We start from the raw sequence: 18,219 nt of genomic DNA on the forward strand, positions 1-18,219 counted from the left end.
TGCACAGAGAGGATGCAATGAAGCTTGCATGTGTTCTCTTTTGTTGCTATTTTTGTCCTCATTTTCTCCATGTTCTGAAATGTACAGAAACTATTAAAGTTGTTGGAACCAGTTATTTCATTCATTGTTACTTATGCTCTAAAAAAACCAGAAGAAAACAATGTAGTTTGGGTTTTGTATTTTGGGAAGAAATAGTAAAGGGAATTTAATATGCCATTTACGAAAGGTTGCTGCAACTGAGTTTTCAAATGAATATGGTCTTTAATGTAAGTGAAGTGTTTAGGAAGAGGACAAAGTTAAAGAAATATAAAGACTCTCCATGATAGTAGATGTTCTTTCCAGCCTCACTCCATTTTTGTATCCATCTAAACAAATTTCTATTGTCTTAAAAGATAACCAACCCTACAAAACTGAAACATACCATAGTTGTTAAAACATAATTCAGCTTTGAATTTAATGGGTCACCATAAACAACAGCTGGGAAATAATTACTTGGAAGGATAAACTATCTTGTAGTGTATCTTTAAATAAAGCAGTGGGCTGCCTGGTTTAGCAAAAGGAAATTTGGGGAGTCATGGGATTGTAAAGTGATTCTTAATTGCTAATAAACATGAGAATAAGGTTTGCCATGTTGAATAGTGTCTGTGGAAAGCCTGTTATGTCCGTACAAAACACGGGAGGCTCTGGTCTGAACTGTCCTTGTGGATGTGCCCTGTGCCAAGCCCATATTAGAGGGATTTGGCCAGCCCCACAGCTGATGGCTGACTTGGGACTGTGGGGTCCCACTGCAATAGGATTGCTGTTACTCTGTGCTTCATCACCTTTCTGTAGTAGTACAGAAACTTGTAGGGCATTAGGATTAAGAGCAAGCATACAAGCAGGAAGAAGGCCCATTTACTGGGAGGTGACATCAGTGGGAGGGAACCATATGAAGTCTTTCCACTTTAATGTGAATGAGTCCCAACAGGCAACCCTAAATGTAGCCAGGTGCAGGTGGATCAGTCACTTGTTGAAAGCATTCCATTCTCCATCACCTTGCTTTATCATGTTCAGTCTCTATATGATAAAGGTGGAAAAAATTGTGTTCTTTGTATTTCCAGTAACATGATAGTGTACCTCTATGTTTTCAGAAAGCTGTAGTAGAGGAAGCTGCATAGTATGCGACTCCTGTGTTACTCCCCTGTACCTAAATAAGAAAATGGGGGATGTACATTTGAAAAGAGAAGGCAGAATCTTTTCCTCTAGTCCAATAAAGGAGGAAATTGTCCAGAGTGGCTTTTTTTGGGTAGCTACTCTTCTCTGCAATAATGGCAACAGCAAAGAGGTTCCTCCAAGTGTGGAACAGTTCTGGAATAGGTCAAAGAGGCTAATTAGCTTGTGCAAACTAGCTAAGCATCTGAACCAGATAAAAGTAATTCCTATGATTAAATATAATCCTAATAATCCTAATAATTTGTTGCTTATGTTTCTATCATCCTCTTTGATTATTACAAATTTCATTCACAACAAATATTATTTATAAACAATGTCCTTTTATGTTTGTACCTTGGCAAATGATAACGTGAGAGCTGAGTAACCAGAATGTGTGAGCCATTCTCTAGCAACAGGTATGAAGATCCTTCATGCCCTCCATTGCCTTGCCCTAGCAAAGCACTTCTCTCCAGAACAATTTAAACATGGTGTGCCAAGGGGTAAGTGGAGTTTTCCTTCGCTGATCCATAATGGTTAGTGTGGGTGCTGGGAATGCAGGGCTATACATGGAAATCCAGCAACCATCTTTAACCAAAAATGTTCTGTGGCATGCAGTAAGGCAGTGGAAACTCTGTGTTTATAATAAAACATTTGATTGCCTCTTCCTCTTGTTTCAAGTTTTTGGGAAGCCTCCTTTTCATGTCAGTAAGGGGCAGGAATGTAACCAAGAGCTGGAATTAGCAAATACATGACCTTCAGGCTTACAACAGTGGTGTCTGAGTGGGCTGAGCTTTAAGAGTATGTTCCAGGCTTGCTGAATGGTGACCTGGATGAGATAATTGGAAAAGAAGGCTGAGAATCAGGTCTTCTGCGAAGCACTCTGATCTGAGTTATTTCTGACAATGAAGCATATCTTCTGAATTCTCTAACGTATTGCATTCATTGGGCATTGGGAAGAGCCTTAGTAGGTAAGGCTGACTGGGCTGACTTGATGCCACTCTTTCATGGTCCTCTGCAAGATCTGGGAAATTTAATCCCATGATTTAGGAAGCTCAGGAGATTCTTCAGGCAGTGTCACTGTGTTTCGAGCTCCTCTAGGACGAATGTTGGTCTTGTACACAGCGGAGGCTTGCCTAGTGTTAATAGCTCCCTCCACAGCCTCTACAAAGGGCAGTATTTTGGCAATGTACAGAAAAGTCAGGGCCAGATACTTGACTGCACTTAGTGCTCCCTTTGAGCAGCAGGCTTTTATCCGTAGATTCTGGTGACCAGAATGTTTGCTGTCTTTTAGGTAAACTATTCATCAGGTATGAACTGTTGGACACTTAGATATCTGTGGAAAATCTCAATTTCTAAATTTCCACCTATATGAAGTGGGCCATTGTATGTTCAAATTGTATCACCCCTTCAAAGATATTTCATGACAGCTCATAAGTAGATGAGTGTAAGTAGATTATGTAAAGAGCTATTTGTAGGTTGTTGATGAATGAGGTTTCTAGAGCCAGGGTTATTGAAAGAACCTAGTTTCAGTTAAGCACTGGTACAATTGGTGTGCTATCAGAGTACACTGAAATGCAGTGGTGAAAGGGACCTGAAAGGATGATCAATTTCAGAACAAGCGTTTGTTTTACACATTTTTTCAAAGATCTCTGACAACACTCTAGTATTTCAATATTTCAACACTATAACAACTAAAAAGCTTTTGTTAAATCACCAATCTGAATTTTCTTTGTTGTGATTAACATAATTCTATCTTTTCTTCCTCAATGGTCACTGGGAAACTGTCTCTTATTTTTTCTATACTATGCTTTGGTTTATCAGTTTGCTAGAACACTTTTAGTCTCCTCTTTTATAGATTGCAAACACCCCTGATTTCTTCCTTTTTTTTTTTTTTTTTTCCTCAAAAGACATGCTTTCTAAACCCTGTTCTTATTGCTGTCATCAGGACTCGCTTCAGTTTCTGAAGATGGTGTCTTAAGCTGGACATAGTATTGAAGCTAATGCATCACAACTGCTAACTGGGTTGGAATAGTCACCTCCTTTTCTTACAACTGACGTTTCTCCCAGCTTGGGACTTTTTTTGTGTGTGACACGGTTTTGCTGTTGACTTAGGCTTTTAACTTGAGGTTCACCATAACCTGTTTCACATCCTTTTCAGAAGGAAAAGTACCACCAGGTCCTTTTCTCTCTGTGTTGCTACCTACCCTGTCCTTCCCTATTCTGCATCTGTGTGCTAGATCCCTTCTGTCTTCTTGCACCACTTGTTCAGCTGAATCAGCATCCTGACTTTATACCATTTCACCAGTCAGCTAAGATAATCCTGAATTTTATTCCTCACTTCTGCATTTGCAATCGCTCTCAGCTTGGTGCACCCATGAATTCTTAGACTCCGTTTAGTCACTCAAAATGAATAATATTGGTCCCTGGATAGATTCCAGGGGACCCACCTTGAAATTTCATTCTGGTTTGTCAGTGCATTGTGAACAATTACCTCGAGAGTGATAGGGATTTTTTTTTTTTTTTTTTTAAACCAGTTACACAGGTAACATGAGAATTGTCACTTGGCTCTTATTTCGTATTATCTTGCTTATGAACGTGACACGTTGGGCAGAGTTAAAAGCTCTAATTTAAAGGAAATTAGTTCATATCTACCACTTCCCGTTTATCTACTGAAATAGGTTCCCTATCGGACACGAAAACCACGACTGGAATCACCCCTCCTTTCGGTGAACTCTTGTCTTCCTCTGAGAAGCCCAGTAGATGGCGCTCTGGATCTGTAACTCGGTATTTTAAAGTAAAAGTGATCACAATTGCCCCATGCTGATCGTTTTAACAACTTGTTTCTCAAAGTTTGGCATCTAAGCTTAAGATTAAAATTACTATAGTAGTAAAAGTCTTGTTGAAGTGGGTTTGGGTTCACGGTGTCATTAAAAAAATCTAATAATCCTTCAGTGTATATTTGCAAAGCATGATTTTATATAGTATGCCATAGAGGCAGTGAGCCATTGCTGTGAGGGCTGCTGGAACACATTCCAGTGTTGGCTGTGCGATACACTTGTGTATCCATGCCTGATGCATAAGGAAGCAAAATAGGAAGAACAGAGGACTGGGGGGTGTTCTGCCGTGTGTTTTCCCAGTCTGAGTATGGCCTAATTGTAATTTAGGTGAAGGGATGGAGGTTGTTCTCAGATCAGGCCAACCATTATCACCATGATCCATAGGTCATAGAAAAGGTATAGTCTGTTTTAAAGGCTTCAAGTAACGTTAAAGTCTGTTTTAAAGACTTCAAGTAATGCTAATGGCATTAGCTCTGGAATTCTGTTTCTGATTGTGTTTCAGTTGCCTGAAACCATACCTACTGCTTCATTTCGATAGCATCATGTGGCCACAGTTGGGATCTGCTGTCTATGCTCTTGCTGAGTGCTCTATGGGCTCCTTCAATGGTTTGGGGAGTGGAGCCTGGACCCTGCCTTCTCTGGGGGCCTCAGGCATGGCTGTGTGGCTGTGTCAGTGTGCTGTGGGCCTGCACTCAAGATGCTGTGGCAGAGCAGCTCTCTGCTTGTAGTGGGTAAGTCAGCTGCCTAAGGAAATCTCCAGGCTGCTAGTCCAAAGATTTACCACTGAGACATGATGGAGCAGACTGCTGCCTCCTGCCTTTTTGAATACGGTCTTCCTGATAATTGATTGTGTCAAGGCAAAGTCAGTGGTGTTTAACCTAACCTGTCTTGGCTTTGCCTTCAAAGGGACTAATGCTTAGGATGCCAGTTAGCTTCATTCATCCAGGATTTTGGAGCTCCCTCTCAACTCTTCATGACCTGTGAGTACTCCTGAGCCTTCCAGGACAAAATAAAACAAGTTAGCTGAGCCACCTGGCAGTGGTTTGAGCCGACTTGTTTGACTTTGCCCTGGAACTGACTAGAAGTGCTTACACAGCCAGTTACTGGGTCTCAGCTAGAAGGTTTTAACTAACAGCTAGAAGGTTTTAACTAACAGCTGAGAAACAGAAAGGAACAGCTTTCTAAATGGCCTATGAACTGTATGCCCTGGGTGAGAGGCTTTACTAGCCTGTTGGCTTTCTCTGGAAGAGACAAGGTGTGTTCCTATGGCCCATTCCAGTGGAGGGGTGCTATAAGAAGGTGTAATGTCTCAGCTGCTAGCTAGTATATTTTCCTGCGAAGGTGTGTTTCCTGCCTGTGCAGCACAGATGGGATTACTGTGCCTGAAGGTGTCCAACAGAACCACACAAGGTGCTTCGCAGGGGTGCTGCGAGTGGCTTGGGGTGGAGACTCCCTTGTAGAACCTTATTTTGTTGTGTACTTCTGTCCCGGTTTCGGCTGGGATAGAGTTAATTTTCTTCCCAGTAGCTGGTATAGTGCTATGTTTTGGATTTAGGATGAGAATAATGTTGATAACACACTGATATTTTAGTTGTTGCTAAGTAGTGCTTCCACTAAGTCTAGGACTTTTCAGCTTCCCGTACTCTGCCAGGTGCACAAGAAGCTGGGAGGGGGCACAGCCAGGACAGCTGACCCCAAGTGGCCAAAGGGCTATTCCATACCATATGACGTCATGCTCGGTATATAAACTGGGGGAGTTGGCCAGGGGACAGTGATCACTGCTCGGGGACGGGTTGGGCATCGGTCAGTGGGTGGTGAGCGGTTGCATCACTTGTTTTTCCTGGGTTTTGTTCCTCTCTCTCTTGTTGTTTCCCTCTTCATTACAATTTTAAAATTATTATTATTTTATTTTATTTAAGTTATTAAACTGTTCTTATCTCAACCCATGAGTTTTCTTACTTTTGCTCTTCAGATCCTCTCCCCCATCCCACCGGGGGCGGGGGGGGGGAAGAGTGAGCAAGCAGCTTGTGGTGCTTGGTTGCTGGCGGGGGTTAAACCACGACAACTTCAGAGAATGGGGAAGCCAGTTTGGCACACCAGGTTGTCTAACAGTTTTTGAAATACAAAAAAGCTTTTTTTCCCTTTCCTGTTAGTAAGCTAGTGTATCTATTGTATCATGGAATAGTAAACAAAAGATAACATTTCTTATCTGTACAATATTACCGTTTTTGAGAAGAATAACAAAGTTGGAACATGCATCGTGCTCTTCACTTAATGTATTGGTGAATATTTGCACAGAGAACCAGAAATAAAATAGATTATCCTGTTATCCAGGAGCTCATCTATATGCAAGATGAAGAGATGTCTTACAGACAGAAATGTATATTTGGTTTAAGTGCGTTGTGCTTAGAGTTCATACACATCCCCTCCAGTAGTTACCTATTAAAAGAGTTCACAGAAACTACACTGTAAACCCGCTGGAATAATTTTTATTAAATAATTTTCTCTGGTAAACAGGGAAAACAGAGCTGCAAGGAGGTTAAAATCTGGGCTTGGCTTCCCCACTAATGACAAACTCAGGCCCCAAAATTTGCTGAGACAGAGATGACAGGCTCTCGCAAGTACATCAGCTCATCCACCCACCCCTCCTTTCTGATTGCTGCAGGGTACGGGTGCACTCAGGCAGAAAGGACTGGGTTGCTTTTGAGCTTTGCTCACACACAAGGCAGAGCAAGAGGGAGGTGGATAGTGTAGACACCTGTCCCACTCAAATGCACTAGACCAGCACCACCAAACCTTTCTTTCCTTGCACTGCTTGAAGAATATGGACTGTAAGAGTACTGCAGCACTATTGGTGGTTTTCTTTCAGTTCTGGGTGGCCATTTATAACCTGCCAGCCTTGGATGGTTCCCAGTCAAAACAATTTGTGTTTAAAGAAAAGCTTCATGGGAGCAGGGATACTACGAGTAGGTAGGACTGCCAGTGAGCCCATTCACTCACATCTTCTATGTGCCCCAGCTCAGGAAACAGTGAATGATGCTCAGACACTGGTGCTTAATGTGATCGTGGGCAAATTTCTTAACTCTCTGGTCTTGGTCGCCTATCTCTAAAACAGATGTTTCCTTCCCATTGCAATCTGCCTGGACACTTGTAGTCTTATGTATTGTATTATCCTTTGGTATTATCACTGGTGGGCTTTTTCAAGTGGAGGAGGGACAGGATGTCTTTTCTTTATGTTAGGCTTTGACAGTATCATCACAGGGGAAGGGGATTTGCTGCACAGTGCATCATCCCAAACATTTTTTTATGATAGCATCAGATTTTTCTCCTACTTGCCCTTTTCCCTAGAAAGGGGTTAGGCTCTTCGGGTGTTGCCTGACAAAATTCAGGAGGTGGGTGGGTGTGGTGAGATTTTCTGGCTGCACCTCTCTGTAGGGTTACCAAGAGTGCAGAGGGCCCTCAATCCAAACAGGGAGCAGCCTGCACAAATGCAAGTAGAAGCAGAAGATTTTCCAAGGCAGCATGTTTCTTCTTTCTGGAGCAACTTGCCGATAGAGAAGGAGATTATGTTGGAAAGCAGCTGGGCTGTTCTCTGTGTGTGTGCATTTGGCCAATCGTCCTTCATGGGAACACATCAACCTCTTGGAAAGATGCAGTTCAAGCCAGGTGTTGGTATTCACTTGCTGTCTGCACATCACAATAAGGAAATGTAAGGGGAATTTGTAAGCTAGTGAAAGGCTGTGTCTCTAACAGAGAGGAGGACCAGAATCTAGAGCTCATTCTTTGCTTGTAATCTCACTCATCTTCCAGCAGTATTCTGTCTGTTCACACAACAAATGTTGCTGCAGGATGCCTTCATGTTCTGCAGCTCACCCTAACTTCAGTGGCTTCTTTCTGCCTCCCTTCAGTACTCTGCCCAATGTCCTTTCTTGACCTTCTGCATATGTGCTTATGTGCCTCCTGACCATCTTCATCCTCCTTTCAAATTTGGAAGACATGGACAGACATACCTATAGCATGACTGCAAACCCTCATTTTCTTGGGTAATCTTGCTCAAAAGAGCAAAGTGTCCAACTGCAGCCAGTTCTAAAGCACTGAGGTGCAGAAGTCCAGCACTACATGGTGCATAGTATTGAAAATAGTGATAATCTAGATCTTGTATCACCTGTGGAACTATAGGACAGTAGACTGTTCGGCAAGTGCTCTTAATGAAATGTGCTTAAGTGCTTTGTTGAACTGGAACCACAGTCAGCCTGTGGCACATGGAATATTTTCAGCTGGAAAGTCTCAAATTGTTGAGTCAAGTCCTGTAGTGTTTCAGGAATAGCTCAGGGAGCTGCTGACAGCTCAGACAAATTGGTGTTTTTCTACCTGAGTTGTTGGCCATTCAAGTTGAGCTCAAAGCAAATCTTTGGGGCTTTGGGGAAGCCAGTGACAAATCAAAGAATCTTGTTTAACTTGGCTATGGCTGAATGCTGCACTTCCTTGTGAGGCTTGGTATACTCCTCTGATTCACAAACAACATCTGTTTCTCTTCACTGACAATTCCTAAGATGACCTCTTGAAGGAAAGGGAGCAAGCATAATTTTCAGAAATGCTGGTGATTCTCAGTGGAGCAATTGCAGGTGTGTGCGGAAGGCCAAAGCCAAGTGTGCTGGATGAACACCTGCGTGCTGCCATGGTGGAATACATCTGCTTTATCTATTTCTCTTTGCTTACCCAGCACTGATTGCTGACGGCACCATGTGGTGCATGGTTTTCCGGGGTGCTCAGCCTCGTAGTCTAAAGGGCATGGTTAAATACTCTGCAAGGATTAAGAACCAACATGTATCTAGGTGTTCTTTTGGTACCTGATGTTAAGTACTACCAATACTTAACAGCATCTAAAGGCTAGTGCTTTCACTTCTGCTGGTCTCTAGTCACAGTATTTTCTATCTTCATATACACATCTCCTGTCTGTTCCTCCCAGTGTACCCACCATGCCTCATGCACATCTTATGCAGACAAAATGTACGTGGGCCTGCATAGTAGTTTTGTTTGACTAGGGGCTTCCTGTAAATGGCAACCAGAGGGCCTAGCCCACCCCCATGGCACAAGCTTTTAAAGTCCCATTATTGCTCTGAATCACACCTTCGTCTCCACACCCTGAGTCATATATTAAAATAAAACTGTGGGAAATAATACAACCCAGTTATATGAATGTGTTTTTTATTATAAGCATTCTTAAATTTTTTTTTATTACTGCTTTGAGGCCAACTCATTGCCTTTTGTTATGTTCATTACAAAAGGCTTTGCTCCAATTCCTGTTAACTTGAAGGGAAAGGAACATGGTGCACAGGGAGAAGAGCAGTTCCTTGTTGGCATCCATTCCCTTGTCCTCAGCATGCCCCACAGTCTTTACCACAGATGCTCTACAAGAGCCCTCTGGGGTAGGTGGTGTTACAGGGGAGGTTGACCAGGCAAGTTTGCAGAAGACAACTCATGGAACAGGGGGTCAGATCAAGTTCTCTTTAAGTCTCATACTTGGCACTCTAGCTCATGGCCTCTATTGTTCCAGGTACTCCTGGTGTGAGCTACTGTCCTTTGTCAAGCAAATATGAAATAATTTTCAGCTTCACTGATGTCATGTCTGCCTTACCTCCAGAAGAGTGAGAAGTCTTTCTCAGTCACAGAGGTAGAAGATGAGATTGGAGAGGGGGGGAAAAAAGGCAAGTAGGAGGCAGAAGGCTTGTTTATATTTGCTAATTAGAAAAGTAGTTTGTTCCCATTTAAAAAGGAATAATCTGCAAGACTATGTTTTTGTTAAGTGTTTAGGCTCTGTAGATTGGGGAATGAGTGGAGCCCTTTTCTCCCTAGGGCTTTGTAAATTGAAGTATTCGTATCTTGACTGAAGCTTGGGAAATTCCTTTTCATCTTCAGTTTTAGATCATACTTGTTGACCACACCAGTACCAGGACTCCTTGCTCAAAAAACAGCACATCATCCATGCCATTTTCTCTCACCCTAAAAAGTAGCTGAATGTACAAAAGCTAACTGAGTCCTGGACCAATGCTCTACTGGAGCCTGGCATCATGCCAAAGTAAAATAATTCCTCTGTGCACCTCTAGCTATAGTTCCCCCCCCCCCCCCCCTTTTTTTTCTTTTCCATGTGTGTCTGTATTCTCAGATAGTAGCACAAGCCTTAGCCTGTGCTCTAGGAATAGTCTGATATTTCAGATCTTCCTCTGTTGCAGGGCATGCTACTTTCTGCCATCCCTGTCACACACTTATCTAGGTCATCTGAATTTCTTTTGGCTTTTAGAAGAGCAGGTGCTTCTGAGACTACAGCCTGAAGCTCTTATGGAGCAGGTGAGTCAGAAGTTGGCTTCCTAGTTACTCTATGGGAAGAGGGTGCTAAAGTCTTCATTACAGATCTGCTGTAGCTTTTTTTCTGAAGCTTCTCATAGAGGCACTACTCAAAAAGATGTTTTTTCATGATATGGGCTTCTGATCATCTAAAATTCTGCTGCCACCAAACTTACAGTTCATAGGGCACCCAACAACTGTCTGGTGTTGAGGACTTGTGGTGGTGAGTGACTTCCCAGTAGTCTTTTTATATATCTACTTCCGTCTGTTTCTGGACATGTATTAAATAATTCTCCATCATTGGAAATGCGTTAAACGTTCCCTGACTGACCATCCACAAATCATTTAAATAGCATTATTCTGGTTTATTGAATGTCTTTTGTGACATGTATTATTCTCTGCTTAATAAACCATACAGGATCTAAAATTGTGGCAAGTCCACTTGATCTCTGAGGATGGCATGTATTTTAAAATGATTTTTACCTGTAGACTCATTAAATCATGAGACATTTTCTGCTTCACTGCTAGGAAATAAATAGAAGTTCCTGTCAGGTAATCAAAAACCCAACAGACCAAGAAACTGGCTCTTGAAAGACACAATAGATCAACAGAATAGCCCTGTGTGGACCAAATGCCTGGAAACTGGGCATCGTCTGAAAATAATGTATACAATGGTTGAAACCTCTAGGCACAGCTGTGAAATCCCTGCAGGTATTTTATTCCCTGTTCCTCAGTAATTCTGGTGACTTTTCTAAGGCTAATGCCAGGAGAGCTCCCATGGAAACTGGAACTAATGATAGGTAGAAATAGAGCTGGGGAGAAAAGTGTTACAAAGGCTTCACAAAAGCTCCTAATCCATGAGATCTAGCATACACTATTGAGGATACTGAATAATGGATTTGCTCACTGTGCAAATATAAAGCTTGTTACAGGCACCTTTCACTAACTGTGGCGTTCTCAAACTGTTCATCCAGCCTCTAATGTCCACCCTTTTTGGTATTGAGTTATTGTACTAGGATATATTATCAAACTGAAATACTGTCTGCTTCACTCTTTCTGTTTCTGTGGCTTGTCAGAGCTTCTGCATTTCTGAAAAGAAGTGTATTTTTAAGGGAAGAAAACGATAGCTTTGAACCTGAGTGTTTCCCCACAGGGTAGCTGTTCATGGTCCTTTTGGTTTTGTGAGTAATCGGTCTGGACCTGGGCACTCAGTATCTAACATTTTGCATACAACGAGTGGGTGAATGACTTATATCCATGGCAGTGGAGCCTGCGGGTAGGTAGAACAACTGGGAAATTCAGTTCTTATAAATCTATAAAAATAGCTAAGAGGTGTAATGGACTGTAAAGCTGCCACATTAACACGCACTGGGCTGTCTTTTCATTGTTTTGATATGCAGCAACTTTTATGGCCATCTCAGAAGGTGTTATAAAGCTTTGTTTCAACATGGATAATATTCCAAATCCAAATTTTGCTTCATTTTTATGTGGTTTCAGAAAACTAAAATTAACTAGAGTGCATTTGCATTTACCCTGCTTGTCACAATTACAAGGCAGGTGCAGAAATAATGAGACTTGGTTTCATTTAATAGCAGAGATTCAGCAATGTTTGTCCTAGCCAGCTGTCTATATTTTTTTCCTTGTAAGTGAATTGAGAACCAGAGCTTGAGATGCACAATCGGTAGCTTCAGTTGCTTGGCCTTTCTTTGCCTCTCTTTCCCCATGTCTCCACAGGGTCTCTCAGGAGAGCTAGTATAAGTCGACTAACACTGAGAATCACACACCCAAAAGTGTGTCAATCCCCAAAGCGAATGGGAGCAAGGTGGCCAGGTGTGTGTTGTAAGGTGACAAACACCAGTGCTGCTTTACTCCTGAGACAGCACCCCAAGAGGCGTTTGACAGTCAGTGATGTCTGTGCTCTGACTCTCCCCATTTAGTTTGCCTTTGTTCCCCTGCAAACAAGCTCTCAGTCTGTTCCTTCCACCCCCAGGCTGCCTTTTCCTTCCTTCTCCTCCATCCCTTTCAATGGAAGGGACTTTCCTGTTGACTTCGTGACTTACATTCATTATTCTCTTCTTCATGCTTTCCATCCTCTTCCTGATAAGGAGAGGAGGAGGAGGCAGAAAAACCCTGAGGAGCCTGAAGCCATGATAAACTCGGGTTCAGTGTGAAGAGGTGCACAGCTTTTCCCCTCCTAATGGCCACAGTAGGACAGCTGTCGGGGCCTTTCTTGTGTTACTCCGCTATCCTCTTGTAGAGCAGCAAGCACCTTTTTGCAACAGTTCCCAGTGAAGAGGTAGCTCAGAACCCAGCAGAGAAGCCCTGTGGTGTGACAGGCTCTTACTTGGACCTGTTGCCCATCTGCATGATGCCTAGACTAGAGGGAAAAGCAGCCCAAAAAGGGGGTCGAGAGCAGAACAGCACCCACCCTAATAATGACTTATTCTACTGTGTTTGCTGTCTGAAAGGTGAAACAGCTTTGAGTGATAAACTTGCCCCATGGTGTTCCTCTGACAAAGCATCCTAACCTCTCCTGTGTGTTTTTTGGTGGCACGTGTGTTCTGGTGTGGTCAGAAGAATGAAGTTCTGTTCTGTGATCCAGAAAGCCTGACTAGACCAGCGTCCAGTGCCTGCCTGGCAGCTTTCTTGGTTTTGTGCTAATTTCATGTGAAGTTGCTCAGCTTAGGCTAACTTCTTGCCTATCTCCATGCTAGCATCTGTCTGCCATCCTCAGCATATCACAAGTGGTATCACTTGAAAGAGTGGGATTTCTAGGGTGGGGCCTCAATCCTTCCCTGAATTTTCAGTTGCTTGGTTCACATCAGCAAAGAAGGGTTTTGGTATGTTTTAGTCTGTATAACTGAGAACTGATGACCAGATGCAGCTCATGGTCTTTATGAAGGAGTAGAAGTCCAGGGAGGACAGCTATAAGGAATGTTTCCAGATAGAATTCTTGCTATCCATTCCAGAAATACCATATACATGTCTTTCCTTAGTGGTTTAGACTTGTGTCTGTCCAGCTGATACTGGCTGATCCTGTGCTGGGGCTCAGCCCTGCAAAGCAATGAACATTCAGATTATCGTGGAGAACTCAGACTCCCTAACATAGAGGTTGAGAAAATATAGGTTCCAACAGACAGTTGGCTTAACATTATGCATATATTTCCTGTCTTCATGTACTCTGTTTATTGTCAAACATATTTCTGGTGCTTAAAATAGTATTAAGTTTACCTTTCAGGTAGGAAATGCCTTCTGAGGTACAGTTTTCGTATGACTGAGGCTGTATGAGAACCAAATAAATTAAATGTCCAAAGCAAATCATGCTCAGTGATTTAGTTCCAAAGATGGCAAACGTTTACGTGCATTTAGCCTGTACTTTACCTTGTTAGAGAAATAAAACTGAGGAGGTTTGGATCTACATGTAGTTGTCTCTTAAACGGAATTGCTCTAATGGTAGTAATGAAGACCAGGAACTTTTCCTGATTTTTGTTCGTTCTCTTTCTGGTCACTGGGAATCTGCTCGGCTCTCTTTCTCAGCATTAAAATGGGGATCATACTATGCCCTTCTTTTCTTGTGGGGAATATGACATCTGTGCCAAGGTGATTCTGGAAAGATAGCTGAAAATGAGCAAATCACCCTGGAAATTACCACCCGCAGGTGATGCAGGCTGATGTGTCAGTAATGGCTATTTTGTGCATCTGCACTGTAAGAGCTTGTTACATTAGAAAACATCAAACAAAATACTTCTGAGATTGACAGAGAAGACAATATAATCTCATAACTTTTAACTATCTCTGCTTTATGTTGGTACAGTGTATATATAGCTGATAATTTTGCTTTTACACTGTACCAGTAGACTGCAACTCTGGCTGAGAAGTATCATCAAAACAGTGTTGATGTGGAGAAGAGGAATGAGTTCTGAACAGAGATTTTAAGTGATGGGCATTGGAAATTAGTCTTAAATTCTTTTAGAGTATAGGTAGTCCTAATTAATAACTCCATTTCAATTTTACTGGTAATAACAAATAGATCACCCCGATTATCTTCAGTGATAATGCACAAATAGGCGTATTTTGCCAGAACTCTGGAACTGTGATGACAGGGACCATAAAAGTCTCTCTGTAGATGGAATGAATTTGAGTCTACGTGCTGGGTTCTGCTCCTTATGATGCTTCTGTGCACCTCCCCCTGGGATGGTGAGAGAAGGGCTGGCCCGTTCCTCTCTTCTGGCTGCCTGTACCACAGACTGGGGAGAAAATTAGTAGGAGAGGCAAAAGAGATATTGCACACATTCTTTTCCCTCTACTCAGAAATGAGCTAAGGTCAGTGCTTTGCTCTGTGAGACAGCTTGCATTCTTTTCCTGCACCCTTCCAAGGTTGTCTTTAAAACAAACAAACAAATCCTAAACAAAAACCCAACCCTCCACCCCCAAAATAACCCCACATTTGTCTAAAGCAGGCCTATTTCTGTTTTCTTTGTGTATGAAACTGGATTCATTGTTGATAAGGCAGCTGAATAAAGTCTACCTGCCTTCCATTAGGGTAATAAAGTATTTATTCCCTCCTGGTAACCCAGAATCCTAGTGGAATTTCATCTGCTTTTGCACCACTCTTCACCAGATCAACCTCTTCTCCTGTATTTGCCTTGGAGGGAAAACACATTCAAGGAGGGAAAGCACATCCAAGGTTAGTATTTTCTATCTTTGTTTTCTTAAAACATTGTTTTTAATCTGGTTCTCATACAGGAGCACACAATAGTCAGAAAATCTGCTTTGCTTAAAAGGCAAATGCAGATAAAGTTTGCATATAGGAGAGCCATTTTAACTCTTCTAGTACTGGCCCTATTGCAAGATTTGCGGAGGAGAATATAGACACTTGTGTCTTAATTTTTCAAAGCTTCAGTGTTGTAAAAGTTGCAAAAATGTTCAGCTCACTCAGTTTGCTTGGATTTACTTTTACTTTTGGAATTTCTCAGTTATTGTGGATCACATGTACTAATGAAGGTTTTTGGGTTTGTTTTTTCCTTGTCAGCAGCACCTCTGAAGGAAAGTTCAGCATGTAAAAAGTTTTAAATGCTAGAAGAAATTCCAGTAAAGAATCGGTAGGTGAATGTAAACATGAATGGAAGAGTTATTGCCAAGAATTTTGAAGTATGGAAAAAACCTAGATGTGATTAACTTGAGACTGTTTTGAGACCAATGAATGCCAGTGAATGATCTGATTCAGTAAATGCCAAGAGATGCTGGCAAACTAAGCATTAAACTCAGTAAGATGTATTTGGAGGATTGGGCCCCAAATGTGATTCTCTGGTTTCATCTTGAGCTGTGGGTGAGTAGGTGTATACTGTATGACAGCAAGGTTGCTGTAGTAATTATTCATTAGCTTTAAATAACAGGGTAATTATGAAGGTAAAATTCATATACCCCAACACACCCTTTTTTTGCTAGCTTTTCAATTTCTGAAGAATGCCTACAGCCCTCTGCTTTGTCTTGTAAAACAGGACACTGCCCCTAGTTGTACATGGTTGTTTCTTTGCTTTTTGCATGCTCCTTGCAAGAACGTGAACTGGGGTGAAAAGGTAACATGAATCAGGGAGGCAGGCACTTGAAGAGAATAAAAACTCAATTTCTCCTATGCCTCCAAGGATAATGAAGGTCACTCTGGTGCCCATAATCACATGTATGCTGCACACAGGACTGGTTTTTCCCTGAAAATTCTTGAATTCTTTGTGTTTTCAATTTCCATTCAGTTTTCTGGGGCAAAATGCGGCTAGCAGAACAGAGACTAGGAGGACAAGTGACAATATTTTGGGAGGACAGGACCAAGTCTGGTAATCTATATGCTGGATATTTAACCATCAGGTGCTTTTGGGTGGCATGGTATGACCAGCGAACTTGTGTTACATAGGCAGAGTAGGCAGAGTTTGAAAGCTTCTGGATAAAAGTTCAGATCCAGGAATCAGTTTATCTCACGTGGACTGAACCTAATTCACCATATTCAGAATCTTGGAATGAAGTCCATAAAGAAACTCTGTCCTTTTACCTGTAACTGGGGACTGTTGCACATGATACGCTGTAGTTATGCTCCACACGTTCTGTGTAGCAGCTCTGATTTACTGCATTTGTGAAGGGCTGCTACAGTGCATGGTGCAGGGAGCCCGGCATGGTATGAGTGCTGTACAGCACTCCAACCTGTCCACGCAGCAGGTGAAAGCTCCTCTGCACCCTTGTGGTCCTGTGCATAACCACAGACTGACACAGCCTCATTCTACTCTTCCTGTGCTGCAAACCCCATGACCCTGCATTAGACACCAGGGCCTTCACCTGGTGAAAGGGGTGGATGATTCAGCAAGGGCAACGTGCTTAGCAGTGGTCTCCCAGCTAGCTTGTCAAGGACAAGCTGCCACTGCCAGTTTCTTTTACTGAAGTTGTTCAGTTTTGCTGTCCTTCAGCCAGCTAAGTGCTGCAACCATTGGCATTCCAACAGAGTCCATTCTCTGTTTCGTGCACTATGAGCATCACATTGTGAATGCCCAGTGGAACATAATAGCGCTTATGCCTAGTTCAGGCCCTCACACAGGATGTGATACATATGCCAGATGTCTTACATTGCAGATAAATTCTCAGTGCACTGGACTGTTGGGATAGAAGGGTCACCAACAGTACCATACTTGTCTGTCTTCACATGTGCCTTCTTCAAGGTCCAATCTGGTAGGTGTTCTCTAGGATCTGAGAGTGAGCTTTCTGAATGAGATCGACAAGAGGATGCTGAGTTTGTGATCCCAAGTATATCTTAGATGTGAGACTAAGCCTAATCCTTAATGCTCTTTGCAAATGAGATGTTTTTTCACCACCTGGCAATGTTCACGACTCAGTAGCAGTGGTGAGGAGCAAAGTACTGATAATGAATAAGTGCTAATAAATTTTGGGCCAGTCACCTGATGTGTTAGGCGAGCACCTAAGATCTTGTGTGGAAATCGCCTATCACATTTTTCTATTCTAGTGGAGAGGATGTGAGCAAAGACTGTAGTCTAAAAAGACCCACGTGGACCATAATTCTGGTGTGTTCTGAACTTGAGAGTTGAAGTAATTCTAGTGTGGTAACAGGCTGGTGCAATTTCCAGAGCAGCTGAAATGCTGAAGAGACTGGAGAGATGGACAGACTTGTGGTAAGGGAAGAAATAAATTGTCAGAAACTTGAACTTTTGGAAGAAACCTGTCGCTATCTTGGGAAGTATGGAGTATGGAGTGCAGATCTGTGAGATCAACCATTTGAAAACAAAATGGTTATTAGAGAGCTAATTCTTGGAGTCTAATGGAGGCTTTTCAACAGTGAGCCACTTTGTTGTTGTGGTGTCTGGGTGCTCTAGGGGCCCCTTTTATTATTCTGAGATATCCTATTATGTTGTAAAATCTGGTTTTAAGAAAAAGCTGAAAAAGAAAGACTGATATGTAAGCTACTGGATATCTTCATGGGCAACAAAGGGTCTTTATGTTAAAAAAACCCCAAAGCAAATCCACCCCCCCAACCCAAACACCAACAAAAAGTCCCTTTGCATTGTCACCGAATTAAAAAATTAATAGGAAGAGTCTAGGCCTGTAAGAAAAGGGAGAGCTCCTATCCAAGCAGCCTGGACAGGGTGACGTTTTTTCAAATCCTGAGCATTTCAATAGTAGAGCCCTATCTTTGCCTGCTTCTATACCTCCTCTTGCTCTTTGTCCTCAAAGCAGCACTGTTATTTTTAAACACCCTGGCAGCTTGGAAAAAAAAAAATCTTATTAGGCTTTTCCAGTAACTATCCCACTCTGCCCACCTGCTCCACTGTGCCCTCTAACAGAAATGGAG

The sequence above is a fragment of the Mycteria americana genome, chromosome 8 (assembly GCF_035582795.1).
Source record: "Mycteria americana isolate JAX WOST 10 ecotype Jacksonville Zoo and Gardens chromosome 8, USCA_MyAme_1.0, whole genome shotgun sequence".
In the NCBI taxonomy this organism is placed as follows: Eukaryota; Metazoa; Chordata; class Aves; order Ciconiiformes; family Ciconiidae; genus Mycteria; species Mycteria americana.